The 21,896-nt window shown below is 34.6% G+C and overlaps 1 protein-coding gene across 1 annotated transcript in view; it reads left to right on the top strand.

Moving 5' to 3' along the window:
* The window catches only part of FOXP2 (forkhead box P2), a 262,680-nt gene that overhangs the window by 144,048 nt on the left and 96,736 nt on the right, over window positions 1-21,896 (top strand). The window lies entirely within an intron of this gene.

Genomic DNA, 21,896 nt, shown 5'->3' with positions numbered 1-21,896 from the left:
CATATAAATATGCCAAGGCCTCTTTTTACATATTCTGTCACTAGAGTGTAATTTGTCTCTTTAGACTATAATATCCAATGAAAATTACTTCCATGACCCAGTTCACATACTGGTTAGCCTTGGAAATGAATAACAATCTTGAAGTGGCCGTTCAAGAATTTTTAAATAGAGCAACTTCATGTTTCTGTTTACCATGGATACTACCTGTATTCCTAAGGAATCTCTAAATATGTAAGTCGTATATTTTCATGTATAGAATTTTTGCTTGTTTCCTTAAGAATTGATGTACTTTTTTAGTTTCCATGGTCTAGAATATTCCTAAATTGACTCACCCAAAACTTATCTTTTTTTACTACCATATACATAATATTTCCTAATTTATGATTGGTAGAACACAACATAATTAATCGCATAGACAAATAATCAGTGTCTTCCTGAATGAAGAAGAAATATATAATTTCATACCTTAGTTGAAAAAACAAAAGATTTTTCTCAATAAAAATAGAGTCAAATTAACATGGGATGCTCTTCTTTGTGGAAAATATATAAACTTTAAACATTTTTTAAATGTTAGATGCAAAACAAAAATGAAATGGAAACGGCAGTAACGTACTATTTTATGGAAATAGTGAATGCAGGGGATTGGTAATAAATTTTGCACATGAAATTAGGTTTCATAATGATCTGAAATTATCTAGTTTGGGATTTCATTCATTTTAATTCTAAAGTGTTTGCCCTTCTAAGCTTTCTTTACAATAATAACATTTGAAAAACTAGCAAAAATTAAAAAGCAGTGTTAAGGTTTGCTGAAATTATGTAAATTTATGTGAAAGACTAAAATAATCTTAATTTTTAGGTTTTCTCTATGTTTTGAAGAAAATAAAGTCACACTTCAAAAATAACTATATTTTAACTTAGTAAAGAAGATTCATTCAAAATTATACTTAAAAAAAAAGTGCGTTAAAAATGGAACAGGCAGTATTCTTAATTGGTAACACTTTTTCCTAAAATAATTTCAATGGAAAAATTGTTTTCTTTAGACTGAAGAGTGAGATGGCTTAACCAATAATAGTGTTTGTTCTTTATGTAAATCTACTTCTACCATTTAAAAAATTATTATCTACTCTACTGATGGAAAAATAAATCTACAGCAACAGATCTTTATATTTTCACTGAAATGTTTTCGGAATAAAAACAAACGATGGAGAAATTAAATGAATGGCTCACAGGTGCCCTGCAGTTCCTCAATGGCAAGCCTGAATCTATAGCCCAATCTATAATCTATAGTTTGTGATCACCAATGTATTGGTCTTTCCAGAGGTATGCCACATTGTTCATGGCTGCCTTGAATGCAGTGTTGAACAGGAGTCTGAGGTTGTGCCACGTGTCTGAGACTGCAGTTAGTCTCCAAGACAGAAAGAACAACAGGATAAATTAGTGAGGTCTGGTGTGGTTGGTGGGGGGAGAGAGCATGGCAGTGCATAGATCAGGTGTTTTCCATCCCTGCAGTGCACCAAACTAAATACTTCAAATTAGTCACTGAGTGACTTTGCAAATGATGGTTCTTGACTTCACAATACAAGGGAAACATTAAATACTAAGTAGGTGCTTATTTTCTTTATTGATTATATTAAACTTTCTGCAAGCTAAAATGGCTACATAATGTGATTTAAAACCAAGATGCGAACTAAAACAAATACTATTTGTTATTCATAGTTGACAGTTTCTATGTGATGGTCATGGCTCTCTCTTAGTATTTGTTAAATTTTATAAGTACTAGTATGCTGGGGCGGTACTCGACCACCATGAGATTACTGGTGGGATGGAAGGAACAAAGGTATAGAAAGAATAGATAGGCGTATCTAAAACCAGCCCTGTCCCTTTATAATCTATATACCTCACATTTATAATAAATTGTGAACCATTGTAATAGTTTTCTAAATTCTTAAGAGACCCTACATAATGCCCTATCAATGGATTAACTTAATATCACACGTATTACTTCCATGATTGGTCCACCTTCACAAATAAAAAAACAAAATTTTCAGGCATGTGTTCTAAAGTGGCAGATTAAATTAATTTTACCCCCTATCTCCTATAAGTTTATTAACAAGCCTGAAGTAAAGTACTATAAATCTCAGGGGGGGAAAGCCACTTACAATTACCAAATGTAGGTTAAAGCCCAAATTATCTTAAAGAAATAGTAATGTTACATAATGTTACATGAGATTAAACGGATGTCAAAAGCTCTCCATCATATCATATCTTCTTTCAGGTACTTATGGTGTCAGGTTCCTAACCAAAGATGCAATGAAAATATATTTCAAAGGAGTATTTTCTGGTGTTTTGGTCTGGAAGTAGCCATAAGATGTTGGCCATCATCTAAGTATTGTGCCTCCTTATTATCATGTTGTTGAACAGTAGAGACACTTTTACGAACTCACTAATAGATTATGTTTATTGTGCCTCTACTAATTCACTGCTGTACTGGGCAGTAGTAGTTGTACTCACATCACGTCTACCTAAAACTTGTAATCTTAAATTCTGTTTCCTGTTTTTTGTAAAAGAAATGTTTGGGCTCCAGAGGTTGTACATTTAATATTCTAAGAGTAACAATTTAATACTCTTATTATAAGTTTGAATTTTATAGGAAAAAGCATTAAGTTCTGGCTTTAAAAAACAAGAAGATGAGTGTAAGTGAGCATCATTGTAAGAGATTTCTTTTCGCTACTTGCTTTTCACCCTCAATTTTTTCAAATGATGTATATTTAACTCTAATCTGGAAAAATCTTCACTTATTTTACTTTTATTTCAAACTTTAGTAATGGAATTGGTGCCTTTCTTTTTTCCCTGATATATCAAACAGCTTTACAAGTGGCTAATTCTGTCAAGATCCTAAATTTCACAACCTTTGGCTTCCCTACCACACAGTAGCAACCCAAGTTCACTCCTCAAGAAGTAGACCTTGTTGACACCTCATCTGCCTGAATGGCCTTATTAGCACCTACCTGCATATAATATTATTGTTAGTCTTGCCTATAGGTTTTTACACCTATGTGAATACTATTTTACATAGGGCTCTGCCTGTTAGCTCTAAGTGCTGAGGCAGTTAGGAGAATGCTCAGAGTCTTTGTCTTCTGGATCTTAATTTCAAAGCATTTACCACTGGGTCAAATGCATATCTTGATGAACAAAATTTGTTGGACCTATAAATTAAAAATAAGACCTGGCTGGTCTTGGTCTAGCAGTTTTATATCACATTCAAATTATATTGACCACACTGTCATCTTTTCCCCTACAGATCTTTATTCTGTTGTGACTGACTGCTGAATGTTTTATTTTGATGGGAATTGTGGATTGGAAGAAAGAAAAAAGGAAAAGGGGATAGTGACAGTTTTAAGAGTCTCTTATTTTCTGTTCCAAATTCATCTCTCTTTTTAGGCTTTACATAAATTCTGCCCAGTACCAAATACTCTGTCCCATGGGCTCTGGAATCAGCTTTCTAGTTGAATATTGGGCACATTACTTGACCTCTTTTAGCCTCATGCTCTCAATCTGTAAAATCAGGACAATAATAGTATCTGCCTCATAGGGTGGTACAGGGATTACATTTGATAACCCCCAAAAGTACTGAGCATGATGACTAACACACAGGAAGTGTGCAGTAGGTGTTTGAGGCAGTATCTGTAGTATCATCAGTATACTCTTGCTTGGACCAAAGAGGCAATTCTGTTTGACATAAATTTAAATATGCATTTGGTATTAACACTAAGGGGCTTTGGGCATCACCTTATGCCATGAGCAGAACAGATGGAAATGTTCCTTCCTGAGAGGAAAGTCTTTATATTCATTAATTTAAGTTGAACACTGACTTTTTCCCTCACAAAAATCAGTTATCCAAATGTTTTCTGATTTGTTAAGCTAAGTGAAAGAAAAAGAGCACTGCCTCACCAGAGCTAAATGATGTCCTCAGGCAGTCAAGGAAAATCATGGCTAAAGAATGTTAAGAAAAGTGACTGTGCTCTCAATTGTCTGTATCCAACCAGAACACGTGAAGATAGGAAATTAGGAAACACGTGTGGCAGTGCCAGATTATCTCCAATTATTTCTTCCCTTCTCTTTTATAAATGTATTGGCAGAGATTAACCAAGAATTAGAGATAAATTACTACTTATTAGTAATGTTGATCATTTTAACTAACAATCTGGAGACAACCTGGGATAAAAATTTTTGGAGAGTCCTTTCTATATAAAACCTATATTGCAAGATTTAACTCTTTGCTATTAATGCAAAGTTGTGTTAGTAAAATTTTAAATTTATGATGAAGCAGTAAAAATCAGATTTGTTAATTCATCATGTTCATTTTGTGAGTAGTTTATATTCACTATTACGATGGGATTGGTATTGTGCTAGATTGTTTGATTTAAAATAAACCTTAAGATAGTCAAACATTTCAAACACCTATATTACAGCTGATTTTGTTAATGCCATAACGCTATAATATAGTGACCATGTTTAGAGCTACTATTAAAAACCTTCCAGATTCTCCGTTGCAAGTAGAATAAAGGTTTCTGTTTTTAAAGCCTTGACCGACATTTGCATGCAACTCCTTGATTAATCTTTTTCTTTCCTAGTATAACTCAAGATATTAATAATTATCTTTACACACCTCATTCAGCTGGGATGTAGCTCCCTGAGCTCAGTTCATTCTAGACACCTCTCCTGAGTGATTGCCTCTCACCTTTTATTTTATTGCAATATTTGAGACTGCCATGAATTCTCTTGATGTTGGTTCCAAGAAGGACCAGTAGCAGAGCTTTTTCAATGGGGACTCCTCTTTGAAATTTGTAATGAATAATTTACTCCCCTTGATGATTCACCAAAGCATTAGTATGGCAGAAATCAGGGGCTGATGAAAGGATTATTTATTTAGTTATCTGGTTTTGTTGTTGTTAATATATTTTTCATCAACTAAATTGATACACACACTAGAATATGTATGTGGCAATAATGTGAATTTATGTTGCCCATTTGAAGACTATTTTTCCTTTCACATTTAAAGTTATTTGTAATGAGCTATTAGTGATAGTCGCTACAAATATGAAATATAATCTGTATTAACTTCTAACAGTTCACTCTATAGTTTTTGCATATTTCTAAACATCACTGATAAAATGTGTATTCTGTATTTATTATTTGTATTTCTGTTCCTTGTATATTTCCACATCATTTATTGTAGCATAATAATAAGTGAAAGGCACAAAAAAACAAGTCATCCTAGTGTATACATTTTCACAGCTCATGAGCACACGCACATATCTCCCGTTGCGGAGCACAGGCTCCTGACGCGCAGGCTCAGCGGCCATGGCTCACGGGCCCAGCCGCTCCGCGGCATGTGGGATCTTCCCGGACCGGGGCACGAGCCCGCGTCCCCTGCATCGGCAGGCGGACTCTCAACCACTGTGCCACCAGGGAAGCCCCGTCCATGTGTTTTTATTGAGTTCTATCTGCAATTCGTTTTTCTTTCTCTTCTTTTTGCAGTTAAATTTTTTACATTTGTAATTTTCATTAGGCAAATGAGTTATTTGTTATGCACATGATTGACAAATTATAGAATCAAATTTTTATTACTGGCACCATTCATGCAGCAATATATTCACTTAAAGATATTTCTAAATAACCAGATTTTTCATATATTTTAATACATAGGATATCATGTTAAACAGTACATGATTCCCATTGGCATTCAAACTTAAACCTGAAACTGCACACTGTACTTTAAACCTTTATCCAGTGGCGTTCAGAAAGCTTACTATTATCAGAATTTGGTCATGCTGTAGTCATACAATGCACCATACTTCTTAGATGAAATTGCACTTGTTTATTTCCAATTAATTATATTCCTTATCAGAATGGTAATAAATTTGGTGCAAGTAGATTCATGCTACTGATAAAATAAAGAATAAAGTCTTATATCAAGTTAAGCTTTCCAAGATGAAACTTTTTTGTCGTATTTAACATTGAGGAACAGCATGAAATGCTCCAGCTCTTGCAGCCATGATCCTAAGCTCTTTTCCCTGAAGTCGTCATTACCATTCCAGCAGACCTTCTTCCTGTTCTCTCTTGAGATAGTGTGAGATATTTTGGAATATTGGCAGAAGTAATCTACCACTCAAATTCAGTGTGTTATAACATGACACTCCAGAATAACAATATAATATCTTAATTCTAATTTAGGATTTGAGTTGTAAAATATTTAGTGGGGCTTAAAACAGACAGTATAGAATGAGAGAGAACTGAAGAGATATTACTTAAGTACTCTTACGTAAGAGTATTCTTAAGAGATACTACAGTGAAAAGGAGGCATCAAGTAAATATCTCAGAGATAAATTCTCATTAAATTAAGCATAATTCATAAATTCACATGTGGTTGTGTAATTTTAGAGAGAGAAAGAATGTTGGCAAAATGATATCAAAATTTGATAAACAAGCCTAAAGGTTTAGAAATTTAATGTTATATATGCAATATTTTCTTGATACATAGGTAATCAATATAAAATTAAAAGAAATAAAATAATATGAATAACATGTGTACTGTTGTTTTATCTCTATTTCTCCCTAAATCGTTGTTGCCTGTAAGTTGCACCTCTCTTAATACTCTCTTATATTAAGGGTGAAAAATATACTTCATTTGCATATTAAGGCTGGAAAATATACATCTTTTGCATGTTTACCCTTGTCTTTCTGTATATTACCTACATAGTCATTCTGCTTTATTAGAGGGATTCTGCCCTGGTAGTGCATTGCCAAAATAAGGAGGCGAGGGTGTCTAATCAACATGCATTTCCATTGTAGTGACTGATGGAATATGTTAGCTTAAAAGAGCCTTAAGATTCACCTAATTCAACTCCTTTATTTTACAACTGAGGAAACTAAAGAATCCAAGTGACTTTCCTTTTATCTCTTCATTATTCGTTGAATTCAAGGAGAACTCTTGATGATCTGATAGTTCTTTAGTCTTGAGCCATGGTTCCTATATATTAATTTTGGCAAGCTGTGTACTTTAATTTTAATTCTATATATCTGTTAAAGAAAGAAACCACTCCTTTTTTCCAAATGTTGCTAATCATATCTACCTATAATAAGGTTTCAAAAACCGATCAGTTTCATGATCACTTTTGAAATTACTGTGCATATTACCCGACTACTTGAGGACACTTTTTTTTTAACAGCTTTATTGGAGTATAATTGCTTTACAATGGTGTGTTAGTTTCTGCTGTACAACAAAGTGAATCAGCTATACATATACATATATCCCCATATCTCCTCTCTCTTGCATCTCCCTCCCACCCTCCCCATCCCATCCCTCTAGGTGGTCACAAAGCACTGAGCTCATCTCCCTGCGCTATGCAGCTGCTTCCCACTAGCTATCTGTTTTACATTTGGTAGTGTATATATGTCCGTTCCACTCTCTCACTTCCTCCCAGCTTACCCTTCCCCTCCCCGTGTCCTCAAGTCCATTCTCTACGTCTGCGTCTTTATTCCTGTCCTGCCCGTAGGTTCTTCAGAACCTTTTTTTTCTTTTAGATTCCATATATATGTGTTAGCATGCGGTATTTGTTTTTCTCTTTCTGACTTACTTCACTCTGTATGACAGACTCTGAGTCCATCCACCTCACTACAAATAATTGAGGACACTTTTAAGGTCTCAGTCAGATCTGTGAGATAGTCTAATTTATAGGTTGAGGTTTTAGAAAAGAAAAATTCAAGGATCTTTAGTGATTCCCCCAGAAATGTTTTAAAATGAATCACAAAATCCCAGACTGTTGACTTATTGCTTACATTCTTTTGTTAGGACTTCAACTAGAAAAAAAGACTTATTTTTTAAAGTTATGCAGGGCATTGCTATTTATCTCCTAATGTTTAGAGGCATAAGCTTAATAGTTACAAAGTCTTAATCTTTTAGAGTCATTTTCCCTTTATCCCCTTTTATTTATTCCCTACACATCCAAGCAAGATCAGTTGCTCTGTAGGGTTTCCCTGGCTTTTCAGGTTGTCTCTTTACTATCCATCAGTTAAATATTGTCTTAACAATTGAACATAAGTGATTTGTGAGTCATCCTGACTTTAAAATACAAAGTAAAGTGGATGATATAATATTGATACTTTAAGTCTGATATTGAAATATCAAACATTTAAATAGGTAAAGTTCAGAATGGATCCTTGAATTGACCAGATGAAAATGCTAAGTGACTAACATTCATCTTTGATCCTGTAAAAAATATTCATAGCACTTGTAAATTGACAACTTAAAGCTATAGAAATGAGTACAGAGATTAGAAGTCTGTTGAGAAACTATGCTTCTAGAAAAGTCCTACAAAGTGTCTGGAACGATCAATGCTATCATTGTTAATTAGCACATAAACCCTTTTTTTATTGTTACCATCATAGGATAAATAATTGCTCCTGTTTCCTTTTCTCATAACTTGTGTACAGTTTTTAATGTCTGCCCAGTGTCTGCTGGACACCACTGGGCTCTTTTCCTTTCCCAGATTTATGCCCTATTATTTCACAAATAAAAATGTTGGGTTCTAACTGATGTATCTACTTCCTGTTCCCAAACATACACTATTCCATTTTTTTCTGTTCCTTTTCATGTGTTATTATCACTCTGTAACTTCCTCTCTTTTCTTATCAGCTTAGCAGATTCTACTGGTTATACAAGGTCCAGCTCAATTACTGTCCCACAGGAATGCTCTTTCACCAAGGTAGTCCACATTGGTTGATCACTCTTTTGATCTTGTATGTCTATACTAATCCATTCCACACTTTGGAATTATTCTTACACAGCCCCCTGACATTCAGTTCCATTCAACACATATTCACTGAGCACATTCTATGTATAACTGACCATGCTACAAAAATTTTCAGTAAAATAATGATCACCTGCGTTTGAAAATTGTATACTGTGAAGGTGGAAAATATATAATTTAGAACTGAAAAATCAATGCAAACTGTAAAAAAAGATTTAATCATTGTACTGAGGAATTGAGGACAAGTAGATGGAAGAGGTTTATTAGAGGTGAAGTTTTGAGAAAAAAAAACAAAAACAGAAATTCATCACGCTGGAAGTGTAGAGAGCATTCTAGGTGATGAGGACAGAATCAGCTACGTTATAGAACAGAAAGAAAAAAAGATAGGTGGTTTTCAAGTTAGGGCATAGTGTATTGTATCTTGGGAATTGGAGAACATTATGGGGAAAAGTTGTTGCATAGTCTTTAAATATATGGACCACAGCCAGAATTTGACGTTTTAATTGGCTTTAAAAAAAAAAAAAAAAAAACCCTTAAATATTCTGTAAGATTTTGAGCAACGAAGTGGATGTAACATAACAAGAGTATCATATTTAAAGATATCCTTGGGAGCAATAGGAAGAAGTGATTGGAAATAGAAAAAATAGTGGAGTCTATGTGTCTAGGTGAGAGGATGTTGTCCAAAAAAATTAATTGGATGTTGTTCAATTAAGTTGTCATCTTATCTAGGGGAAGGACAGGGTAAGGAAATAAGAGGACAGATTTAAGGGAGAATACAACACTTTGATTTAAAAGGTATGTTGGCAATTAGGGGAACATAAAAAATTGAGATCTCTGGAATTTTGTGCCTGGATATCTGTGTTTGTTTGATTGGGAATCTGGTGAGATCTAGAACACAGGAAGAATAGCAGGTTTGATGGTGGGCAGTAGGAAGTTAGAGGTGATAAAAGTGTTGTTTGGGAGGTGTATTTGCATTGCTGGTAGGATATCCATGTTCAGCAGACAGCGACGACTTGGAGATGTTGCATCTTTAGAAGTCAGGCCATATGCAGGAAATTAGAGTCCATTGTTTTGAAGGAAATTGTAAAAAGGAAGACAACCACAGAATTCGCAAGATCAGTCAAAGAACAATAGAAGAGATTTTTTAAAAAGCATTATCACAGACTGAAGGGTGGTTTTAAGCCTGTGGGGTGAGACATGAACGAAGTTATTAGATTTGATAAGAGTAGTTTCAAAGAATATAGTCCCTGGCAGTGACTCGAGTGGTAACTAAAAGAGTATACGTAGACAAGTAGTGTACTAGTCCTTTGGGAAAAATACTGATTAATAGGGAGATGATAGGATGGGGGCTTGCGGGAGTAGAATTGAGGAAGGGTCTTGGGGGGAGGGGGCAGTGGAGATGAAAAGATTAAAACGGCAAGAAGGAAAAGAACAGAGTTGAAACCAGCTCTGAAAGATGATTGGGGGAGGGTGCTGGCCTCAAGGGCATAGGTGGAGGTAATTCATCTCTAAAGGAATTAGAAACCCACTTTCATCTAAAATGGACAGCAATTTGAAAATGAGTAAACTCATAGCTAGGTTAGTACCTCTCTTTATATTATTTATTAAATCTGTTTGTGGCTTGTGACTACCATCTTGTCTCTCTCCCCTAGTGTCTTGACATCTAAGTTTGAGCTTTGTATCATCACCTTTCAGGGATTCCTGTTTCTCGGACAAACTGTATGAAAGAAGGGAAGGGTGTATTCATGGTTGTTAAAATTTTCTAGTTATGACAGCTTTACTCTCACCATATTTGTTATACTTTCTGATATTTTTAGCCAAAAGAATAGCTACTCGTTAGAGTTAAAACTTAGCAACTGTTTTCTTATAAGAGACTCTAATAACCTAATCATAATGTAAGTGTTCTTTCCTTCCCCTCCGAAATTGAAGGTGGATTCATATAAATCTGAAGAACATTAATTATTTTACGAAACATTTAGATACATTAAGATTTTTTAACTTTTTAAGTAATTGGTCGATTTTTAGTAATTAATAAAATATACCTCTTCACTTTTTAGAAAAACCTTTTAGTGAAAACAGAACATGTAACTGGGGTGAAATATAAGCAGAAATATTATGATAGTCTCTTTTTCACTGTATTGACAGTTTAAAATTTTAAGAGCAACCCAGTAAACCAACCACTGAAATTGCTGTTAGACATACATGCCCCTGCTTAATTCTGCATTTAGTATATGCAGTATGGATACAAAGATATGACACAGTAACATATCCCTAAACCAAAAAAACCTTCTTTCTGTTCATGAACTCGAAACTAAAGTATGAGGAAAACAATATAAGAAAGGAAAGAAGGAAGGGAGGGAGGGAGGGAGGAAGGAAGATAGACACAAATAGAGACCTTGCTTTTGAAGCCCATTTACAACAGCAAATATTTCTGCTTTACAAAGTGGACTTTAAATGGTGAGATTTCAGGAATTGGTGGTAAACAATTGGACGTGTATTCTCTCCAAATAGTTCTGTGACTTCTGATGGAGGAGTTCCTACATCATTCTTACTGAAAATGAATCCCTTTCCTTTTTTTAGTTCTCAATTCCCTGCAAAACAAATCTGCTCTCCAAACTTAAGTAAAATGTTTTTCTGTTTTGCCCTTTACTGGGGTGTTGGTGAAAGTATCGAGTATGTCAGGTTTTACAAGGCAGAACAGCACTGTGGTCACTTTGGCACAAGCCCACTCTTTCAGGTATAGAAACCATTTGCCAGAATTTTTATTATACCTATTTACACCTATTTTTTTCTCTTGAGGAAGCTGAGCATAACTGAGAAGTAAAATAACTGGGTTAGAGTCACATTTCAGTAAAGGATGAAGCCAAGATCCCAGTTCAGGTCTGTCTGCCTCCAAGATCTCTCCTTCATGTCACACCACCTGTGGCATTTTTCTGGTGGTTTTTAGTTTGTTTTATTATTCCACTACAAACATTATTTAAAGAAAGCTTCCCCCGCCCTCACATTGGAGGAGTACCTGAATATTTGAGTCATTTTAGCTGCCTTGAACACCTTGACTTTGCTTTCTCCATCCACCTCCTATAAACCAGGGATTTCCAGCTCCACTCCCTTCAAACAAGAACACAAAAAGGATTTGACAATCACCAGGCAGTGTCCCAACTCATGCTCTCAAAAATTTGATTGTTTTTTTTTCAATTCTGACAACTTCCTATATTTCTTCAATTAGTTTACATGTCCTTATCTTTCTTGAACTAACACTTTACTCTCATTACATCTTCTATTCTTGTTAAATCTTCTGTTGGACAGTAAAACACTTATTTGGCATTCTTGAATCTGTGCTGTTTTTTAAAATCTTCTCCTCCTGCCACGTGTCTTGTCATTCCCTATTTTTAACTGACTCTCAAAAATAATCAAAATATTCACTCTGCCCTAAATATGCCCAAGCATTTCCCACCTCCATACCTTTGCCCACTCAAGTCTTTCCCTCATCTTTGCTCCCTAAGGTAGAATAGATCATAGAGTTCATCACTTCCTGGATAAGGTAGTTATATCTTGCTACCGTAAAAATCTGTATGGGATGGAAGGCTGCTCCATCTTTTTCTTAGCTAGATTGTGATGACTTTGGGGGGAACACCATTTCATTTCTCCATGCTACACAATGAGAAATGTACACACATGCCGTCTAGCAGAAGGGCTGGCATACAGTAGGTACTTTAAAGAGTAATCTCCTTTTGTTTCTGTGTGATTTTGTTTTTCTTTTGTCATTTATAGTATCTCATTTAAAGATCTCTGCGTAGAATCAGGAAGGAAGTACAGTTTTGAGTGAAAACATAATGGTAAGCAATAGTCAAGGGTTTTTTTTTCTCTCCATTTGCCATCTAATGGTCTTTTTTCTTACTGACCAAGAAGTTTCTGAAATATGTAAATATTGTTGGGAACAGTGAGACACTAAAAAATGGAGTTTTTGTTAAATTTTAGCAGTCTTTAAATCAGTGTTCCCAAACTTAGCCGTCTAGTCCACATTTTTCTGAGTCTCACTCAAACATAGGGATTTATTATTTTCAGTGAAAATCAGAGAATCTGTATTTCTTCTACCAAGTGCTCTGGGTGATTCAGAGGATTAGTCACAATTAGGAAACACTTAATCTAGACCCTCCCTACACTGTGTGTTCCTTGGGCAAACAACATCACCAGGGAATTTGTTAGAAATGCAGAATCTTAGGTCCCACCCCAGTTTATGCTCTGTGATTATATTTAACATTGTTTTAGCTGTTTATTTAGTGCTCTGTATGTGTCTGTGAAGGGCAAAACTGTGTCTTCACCAGTCAGTTGTTTTGAGTAAACTAAGTTTAAAAGTAAGATAGTTTCAGTAATATAATATTATTGGGGTTTTGTCTACAAAATTTGCTTGACTGAATTTTTCACCTGGCAACTCATGAATATCAGGTAGATATGATGGTTGAACTGAAGAAGGCCTACTTATAGTATGATGTTAAAAAAGTTTTATATCACTTAGTCTATGATATGTGCTGTATTTCAGAAGTAAAAAGGATTGTGGGATGTAGGGAGGAAAAAAAGGTTTACTATAGTGCGAGTTACTGGAAGTATTTTTAGTGATGTTTGCTTTTTTACTTAGATTCCATTTATAAATACCTTATTATCATTTTTTAAATTAAATGACACTTTATAGAATGCTTGATGACTTTAATTCGTGCATTAAATATGCACATATATTTTAACAATATTTGCATCTTATAATACATTTAATAATGACTTGTCAGTGTTACTGGTTAACTATTTCTTTGATTTTATTTAATATTTTAAATAAAGTTCTTCTGTATATTATATCAAATTATGTCTGCCTCTTAATTATCAGTATTCAGTTGGCTGCATTTTCATCTTAAATGAGATTTTTGTAGGAAGCTTTCCCCCAGAACAGTCATTTGAAATACTTCAAGATGTCAAGATTCCAAATAATACTTCATATTCTTGTTTTTCTATTTCATGCTTAAATATATTTTAACAATATATTACTTACTGTAAATAATTTCTCTTGAACTAGCACAAAATTTCTTGCTATTGCAATGCATTTATAAATCATAGTTTGTACTGGTAAAGACAGTTTTACTAACAAAGTACTATGAGTATTTTTAAAGCCTTTTTAATTATTACTATTAAAATGTTAAGTTTGATAGGTACTCATTTAATTAATATTAAATTTTAGGTGTTTCATTATTATTACTAAATTCCAGCTTTAATTGTGTGAATGAACCAACTTTAAACACATGTAAGCATAGTAATTTTTAAAATTGAGAAATTGTGATTAATTCAGTTTAGGTTATGCTGATTTCTATTTTCAACAATATGTGAATAAAATACTTGAGTAAAGGCATAGGCAAGGGTAGAAATATGGAAGTATTTCCTAAACCTGTATACGAAGAGGATACCATTCTCTCACTAGTTATGTAAAGTTCTCCAAGTTCAAATCAGTTGCTGATTTGGTGAACATGGAAGAATAAAGTCTGTCGTTCTTAGTGTCTTATTGAATATTCTAATGGTCTCATCCTTGTTTTAAAGTGTCTTTAATATTTATTTTAAGCTCATTCAGTTTCTAACCACCTACTCTCAGTCCCATAGTTGAATTAGGTTTTTAAAAATACTTTAGGGCTTCCCTGGTGGCGCAGTGGTTGAGAGTCCGCCTGCCGATGCAGGGGACGCGGGTTCGTGCCCCGGTCCGGGAAGATCCCACATGCCGCGGAGCGGCTGGGCCCGTGAGCCATGGCCGCTGAGCCTACGCGTCCGGAGCTTGCGCTCTGAAACGGGAGAGGCCACAACAGTGAGAAGCCCGTGTACAGCAAAAAAAAAAAAAAAAAAAAAAAAAAATTTAAAACAATTAAATAATGCCTGCACAACAATAAAAAAGTATAAAATGGTCCAAAACGTTAAGAAGTGGCTCTTCTCCCCCAGCTCCAGGAGAAAACATCTTTTATAGTTTCTATGATTTTAGATCTCTTGAAAATGGAAAATGATATACTCCCTGCCCTCAGGAAACTTACAATTCATATTTTCCCAACTATTACTCTTTGGAATGAGAAGGGAATTGCTTTTCTGGAACATTCAGCAATAAACAGGTGGTTGATTACTGCTTTAGATTTGTCATTAGAAAGATTTCCAAGCCTATTGAATAGATGCTAGTTGATGTGCCAGCTCATGAACTGAAAAGGAGCCCAGCCCTGAATATTTTTCTTTAGCAGGACATTTTGGCTGTCTCCACATCCAAACTCTTAAACTGAATTCAAGCAATGCCATTTTTGTCCCCCAAATAACTGGTTGTTTCCCCTGATCTCCTACAGCGTTTATTATGGAAAACATACTGCTTCTGTTTCTTGATTGATCAACTACAGATAAAATATTCTGACTCCTTCCTATAAAAAGTATAGGAATTTAGTCTTTTTTCACTAACACCAAATTTGCCTAGTCCCATTATTTTGAGCTCTTCTAGTGGTTATCTTTATTACTCAAATAATAAACTTAAATATCTATTTTTTTCTATTAATTCTCTGCTATAAAGGATAGCTCTTTAAAAGAAAAACAGCTAGCAGGCTATTTTTATTTTATGGAGACACTAAAACCTTTCTGAGCATACAAATTATTTGTTAGTCTCTTTTGTTCTTTTTTATGCTGTTGGTTTTCTTCAAATGTCTGATGCTTTTTGGTTGTTGGTTCAATGTATGAATGAAGGACTTGGCTAATTAGTAGGTTTGGTAGCTGGGGTAAATTTTCTGCACAGTTGTGTAGATTTCTTTGGACAGTAAACTTCTCCCTTAATCATCAGGAATGTGTTGAAAGGCAGGCTTCACTTTTGGGTCTTCACTTTATTGCCACCACTATTTGCTGCTCTTCCTTAAGCATGCATGGCCTGCTTCACTTTTAAATCTGTAATTGGGTCGGGGCATTAATTCTCAACTCTGCTCTGCTTATCTTTTGCATTCCTACAACCATATTGGGTGCTTTCTCCAGACAGATGGTTTGTACTTCTCAGACTTTATCCTGAAGGCAAAAGCCATTTCTGTGAGAAGCCTTGCTCTGTTACTTGGAGAGTGTGTAGGAGGAGTAGGTGTTTTACAGGCCTGCCCATTCTCAATGGTGGATTTTAATTAATTCCCCTGATGATTGTACCATGGCCCACCATTGCCCTTTGTGTTCTGTGGGAAGTAAGAATTTACTATGGGCATTTTGGGCTGCATTTTTCCGTATTCTTTTGTTTGTCAATCTATGCCCTTTCATCTGCTCCCTTTATACCTGGTTTCTCAAACTTTCTGGTCCTCTGCTGACACCTTTTATTTTATTTTCCCAGGACTGATATAATTTTATTATTTTTGAAACAAAGGTAGAAAAAGAAAGTATAATTGGGTGCTTACTCTGTTATACTAAACCAGAAGTCAATAGTTCCTTTTATTATTTTTTTAATTTAATTTTTATTTTATATTGGAGTATAGTTGATTTACAACATTGTGTTAGTTTCAGGTGCACAGCAAAGTGAATCAGTTATATATATACATATATCCATTCTTTTTCAGATTCTTTTCCCATACAGGTTATTACAGAATACTGAGTAGAGTTCCCTGTGCTATAGGGCACGTCCTTGCTGATTATCTATTTTATATATAGTAATGTGTATATGTTAATGTTATGATACATATAGGCAATACATATTCATTATCACCTACTATGTACATGTCCATGTTACAAAATGCCATCTCGTGGGCTCTGAGGCTACATTCCCCTACCTAAAGAGCAGAGTGTACTCTGGCTTACATATTTGCAGTATCACTTTTAGAACACAAATTTTGCTTGTTATTCCTTTTATTCACTTAATTCAGGTAGTTTTGATTCCTATCAAAGATAATTTGAGTTACTTTTTTTCTAGTATTACGAATTTAACCAAATGAAATTCTGCCTATAAGTGAGACTATCACGAAAATTTATAGACATTTTCTTGACCAAATACTAGAGGGAAGAGCTTTGCCGTTTTAATGTGCACTGTAGCAAACCCTAGAGCATGCTACTTCTTGAACCTGACTCTCCAAACTATGGAACAGGACCAGAAAGCCCCTCACAGGGTTGTACATATACCAGCTTTTCTCTCACTGCCTGCGGGCTGCCTAGGGGGTCCTGTGTGAATTTCTCAAGCCTGTTGCTACTGCAGTGCATCTTAGATGCAGATCTATCTAAAGAAGCATTAGAGCCACTTACAACACTGAGGGCCCTTCTTGCTCTGAAATTCTATGACAAGAGAAGTGTTGGCCCATTTGCTAGCATGTAAGCACTGGTATTTGTGGTTGGCTGAGGAGGAGAAGGACGAATTAATATTGAGGGAGAAGTCAATAAAAGGTAGGTATGTGTATTCTCTTCTTAGCCATGCAGCATATGCCTAGTTAGACAAGGAGGGAAAAAATCAGATAATCTATTTTAAATAAGGCATAATTATTTTGTTTGTAATAAAGGATTCTATGGTTATACTATGTGCTTTTTCTAGGGAAGTCAGAGACTCAGAATTCTATCTCAGCAGCAAAATAAGCTTTAAGTTCATTCAGAACTTTTTCTCCTCCAAAATTGTTTTACTGTTGACACTGCCTTTTTTCAAAATGCTTTATATGCTCAAACCAATCTAGTGATCATCTTCTGTCCACACATCTCAAACAGCTCCTAAAAATACTGTTTTATATCCAATATTTTCCCAGCTAAATTCCATTATGCCTACATGTGTGGGCCGGGCATTGGATACTGATTGACTTGACAAGTATAGCGCATTCACCCAAATTATCTAACTGGTTAAGTAGGTTTTTAAACGATTCATTTACCATGTTTGTTCCACTTTTACTGTTATTCTGTATTGATCAATACAATTAGCCCCTGAACGTTTGTCTAAAATTTAGTACAACATATTTTTGGAGATTGTGTATATCCAGTAAATTTAAATAATATTAGGTTAGTGGCAGCACTACAGTTTTTAGTAATATAACTACAAAATGTTTGAGAAAAATTATGGCAGTACTTGTATTGAGCTACCTTGTAGTCAATTATGTTCAGTTATATTTTGAGTGGAAGCTACATAGGGAGTTTTTTTCAAAGAGTGTGATCTCTCACCAGCTGAGACCTCAAACTTGAATTCAGCTTATGGGTCTGCCATGTATTACATATCTGACCTTAGGAAAGGCATTTTCTCTCTCTGGGCATAGATCTTAATCTATAAAATGGGGATAACCGTTACTGAACTGACTCACCACGCTGTGGACTGTGATCCCAGAAGCTGTGCACAGGGTTATGCCTTGAAGGAGGCTTTTTAGCACAGCCTACAAGCCGCTTAGGGGCCTGTGTTTCTCCCAAGCCTTCTCCATAAAACGTTTTACAATGTTGCGTATATTATGTATCTGCACTGTCAACAGAGGAACCACTAGCGATTTGCAGTTTTGAACGCTTGAAATATGCTGGTGTGATTGAGGAACTCAACGTTTACTCTAATTTTAATTTAATTAAACTTAAATTTAAATAGCCATACGATATGTGTCTAGAGGCTATCGTATTGGACTACATGGGGACAAGATAGAAATAACTGAGATGCTATTATAATATTTCTTAAATACAGATATAAAGAGTTGCTGTGAGATTTGAATCAGATAATAATCTACATGGTAAAACATTTCTCTTTATTTAAAAAATACTTTCTCAGTTGAAGTTACGATTACATGAAGTAGCACCTCTACTTTTATGTGGTGTTCTTGGCGAAATTATTTAGAGACATGGCCTTTATTATGTATGAAGTTCTAAAAATAATTTTCATTTGCGTTATTCCCATCAGTAATATTTTTACTTTATTATTTGGAGCTCATGTTTAGGTATGTGCTTATCTAAGATCACTAGAATAATCTCTTGTTGAACAGATACTTTGATTTTACGTGAAATACATGTGATTTAAAATGAAATACATACCATAGGAAATAAGAGTTCCCACAAACATAATGTTTTTCTTTTTTTAGGAAGACTTTTTTTTCTTTTAAGCAGTTACAAATGGTTATTCCTAATTTATATTCCACTCTTCACCTCTCATGAGATAGTATCACTCCTCATTTCTGTTGAAACTATCAGGTCCTATTTTCTTTACTGATCTGTTTTAATCCAAATCTGTAAATATTGCCCTCTTTCTTGATTAGCCTTTCTTCTCTAGATTTACTTTCAAGTAGTGGTAATAATAGTCTGTAACTACTTTTAACCTGTCTCTTTGGACTATTAAGGATTCTACATTTAAGGATATATTGTCTTAGAACAATGGATATTATAATAATAGAAGTACAAGTAACATATCTAAGAAGATGAAAGTAATGCAGCATTCTATTATGTTAAAAATTGGCATCTTTTGACATCAGCTTGATATTTCTGTGAATGTCCATTCACTTCAAGTGGTTTCTTCAAATAATGAGTTAGCTCTCATCTTTCCTTGCAACAAATTGAGGCACCAAGTTCAGCTTTGTGGACTGAATGATAAAACATTTGAGAGTCATCTGAGATATTCTTTGTTTTTATTGTCTTTGGTTCTGGTCACTCAGTTATAAATACCTGTCTTTATCCAGTTCCTTGGACTCTATATCAATAAATTCTATAAGGTGAGGTTCAGAATATTGACTGTTAAAAATCATAAAGTTGAACAGTTTCTTGTTTGGTTTTATTTCCAGATATTTTTAGAGTCTTTGAAGTTTGCTATGCAGTTTTACATTAAATGATTTCAAACATTTTTTTTCAAGGAATTTTTACATGTCTTTTTAAAACTTCATTTGTGAAAAAAGAAATACAGATAATCAAAAAATACAGATATATAGGGCTTCCCTGGTGGCACAGTGATTGAGAGCCCGCCTGCCGATGCAGGGGACACGGGTTCGTGCCCCAGTCCGGGAAGATCCCACATGCCGCAGAGCGGCTGGGCCCGTGAGCCATGGCCGCTGAGCCTGCGCGTCCAGAGCCTGTGCTTCGCAACAGGAGAGGCCACAACAGTGAGAGGCCCGCATACCGCAAAAAAAAAAAACAGATATAGATATAAGTATGTATCTATCTTATCCCACCACATATAGCCCAGAAAAAAATTCCAAACTTAAGATTGTTTGTGTGTGTGTGTGTGTGTGTGTGTGTGTAGGTTCACATCCTTAATTTTTATTCTTTTTTAGGTTGCAGTCATGAAAGAATTGCTGGTTCAAAATGTAAACATATTTTTGGTACATACCCCCAGCCAGAAAGTTAGTGCCAGTTTACAGAACGAGCCAAGCTTGACCATTCTTTTTATGAACGTGCCCATTTCCCCATTTCTTTTCCAACACTGAAGATTATCTTTTTTTCTGTCTTCCCTAATATGATCAATCAAAAACTAATTCCTTATCATTGTTTTAATTTGCATTTTCTTGACTATTGAAAAAGTTAGTTTTTCATGTTTATAGACTATTTGTATGTTTCTAGATAAGCCAATCATGAATATGCATTTTAAATCTTTGCATATAAAGTATTTCCCAAATTCACTTGGCCTCAGATCCCTTCTTGTGCAGAGTATCTTGTTTCCTGTAACTCATTTTTGGGAGACACTGTTATACTCTATGCAATATCATATTTAATTACTAGAAATTTAAAGAGAATTTAACTAGCAATCAAATGCACTAGATTGTAGTGAAGCAGCTTGCAATGCAAATAGAGTCTATTCTTTATTATTTGTTATGCTAAAAAAGTATAGACACTAAAAGTAAATATTTATCAGTCGACCCATTACATATCAACAAGACAATTCTTTAAATATTATGAAGATCTTCACATAATTTATCTAAAAAAGCTTCCGTGTCTATTTTGGAAGCATTGCTATTAGTTGAAGTTAGAAAGATCTATTTTATGAAATAAATATCTTTCAGAAAACCGAAGTTACAAATATACACACATGTCAAAAACGATAATAACATAGTTGGCTTATTGTTATGCATCAAAATGTAGCCTGTTTTAACCATATATATTAACATGCATTCTTCAAGAATCAGTTTATTATAATATTTAAATAATTTCTAAGTAATTCTTCTATATAATGAAGTATATAGAATGCAAGCTGTTTTAAGGAAAAAAAAAAAATCCCAAGTCCACATACTAAATTTACTAAGTGTCCTCTGGGGTTAATGGGAGGTTCCATTTAGGCAAATCATCTACATTGGGCTACCCACCTCACTCCCATGCCCAACTTAATTAGGCTGTCAGTTAAGTTGGTAGTATTACACATTCTTCACAGCTGCCTGATCAGTGCTTTGTTTCAACCAAGCTTAGCAAATGGATGCAGATTGAATGTATTGTTATGCAGGGAAAGGATGTTGTGTTGAGTATTCTCACTTTGAAGCTCTTCCATTGTTAACAAACTCTATACACAAAGCAAAAGAGTAAATTAAACTAAATAAACAAGAAGTTTGCAAAAAACAGAATAACAAAAAAAAAACAAAAAAACAAAAAAAAAAACAGAATAACAAATGAGAGCCAGTTCCAATAATGGGATTATTTAAAACACAAGCATTGGGGAGCAAAAATTTTGCTTCCAGTGTTTCACTGAAGGCCTCTGAAAGGTGGCAGGTATTTAATCAAAATCTGTATTTTCAAGAATATACATGTGTCGAAATAAGTCATTACTGACACCTCCTATTTGAGCACAACTTCTATGAAACTCTAGAGTGAATTGAAGTTTTAGCTAGTTTTTAAATGCCAGCAGGTAGAATTAAATCCCCATTGTATGTACCTGCATACATATTTCATATTCGCTAGGTAAAGATACTTTTTCAGGATTGTAAAGTACTTGCAGAACAAGTAAGAGTCAAAACCAAGAAGTAGCGGACACTGTACCCCCATATACATTTTATTAGAAATAGCGGTTTCAAATACAATACTTCAACCTTTAAAACTCAGTTCATCTTTGCAAAAAACAAGTGCATATTATTTATAACGTAATGAACTTATGAGGAAACAGAATAGGAATAGGCACCCTAATGATTCATAAAATTGATTGTATAGTACCTG

The sequence above is a fragment of the Aethalodelphis obliquidens genome, unplaced genomic scaffold (genome assembly GCF_003676395.1).
Source record: "Aethalodelphis obliquidens isolate GAN/ISIS:26980383/991018 unplaced genomic scaffold, ASM367639v1 scaffold5, whole genome shotgun sequence".
Classification (NCBI taxonomy): Eukaryota; Metazoa; Chordata; class Mammalia; order Artiodactyla; family Delphinidae; genus Aethalodelphis; species Aethalodelphis obliquidens.
This window is presented reverse-complemented; position numbering and strand designations above follow the sequence as displayed.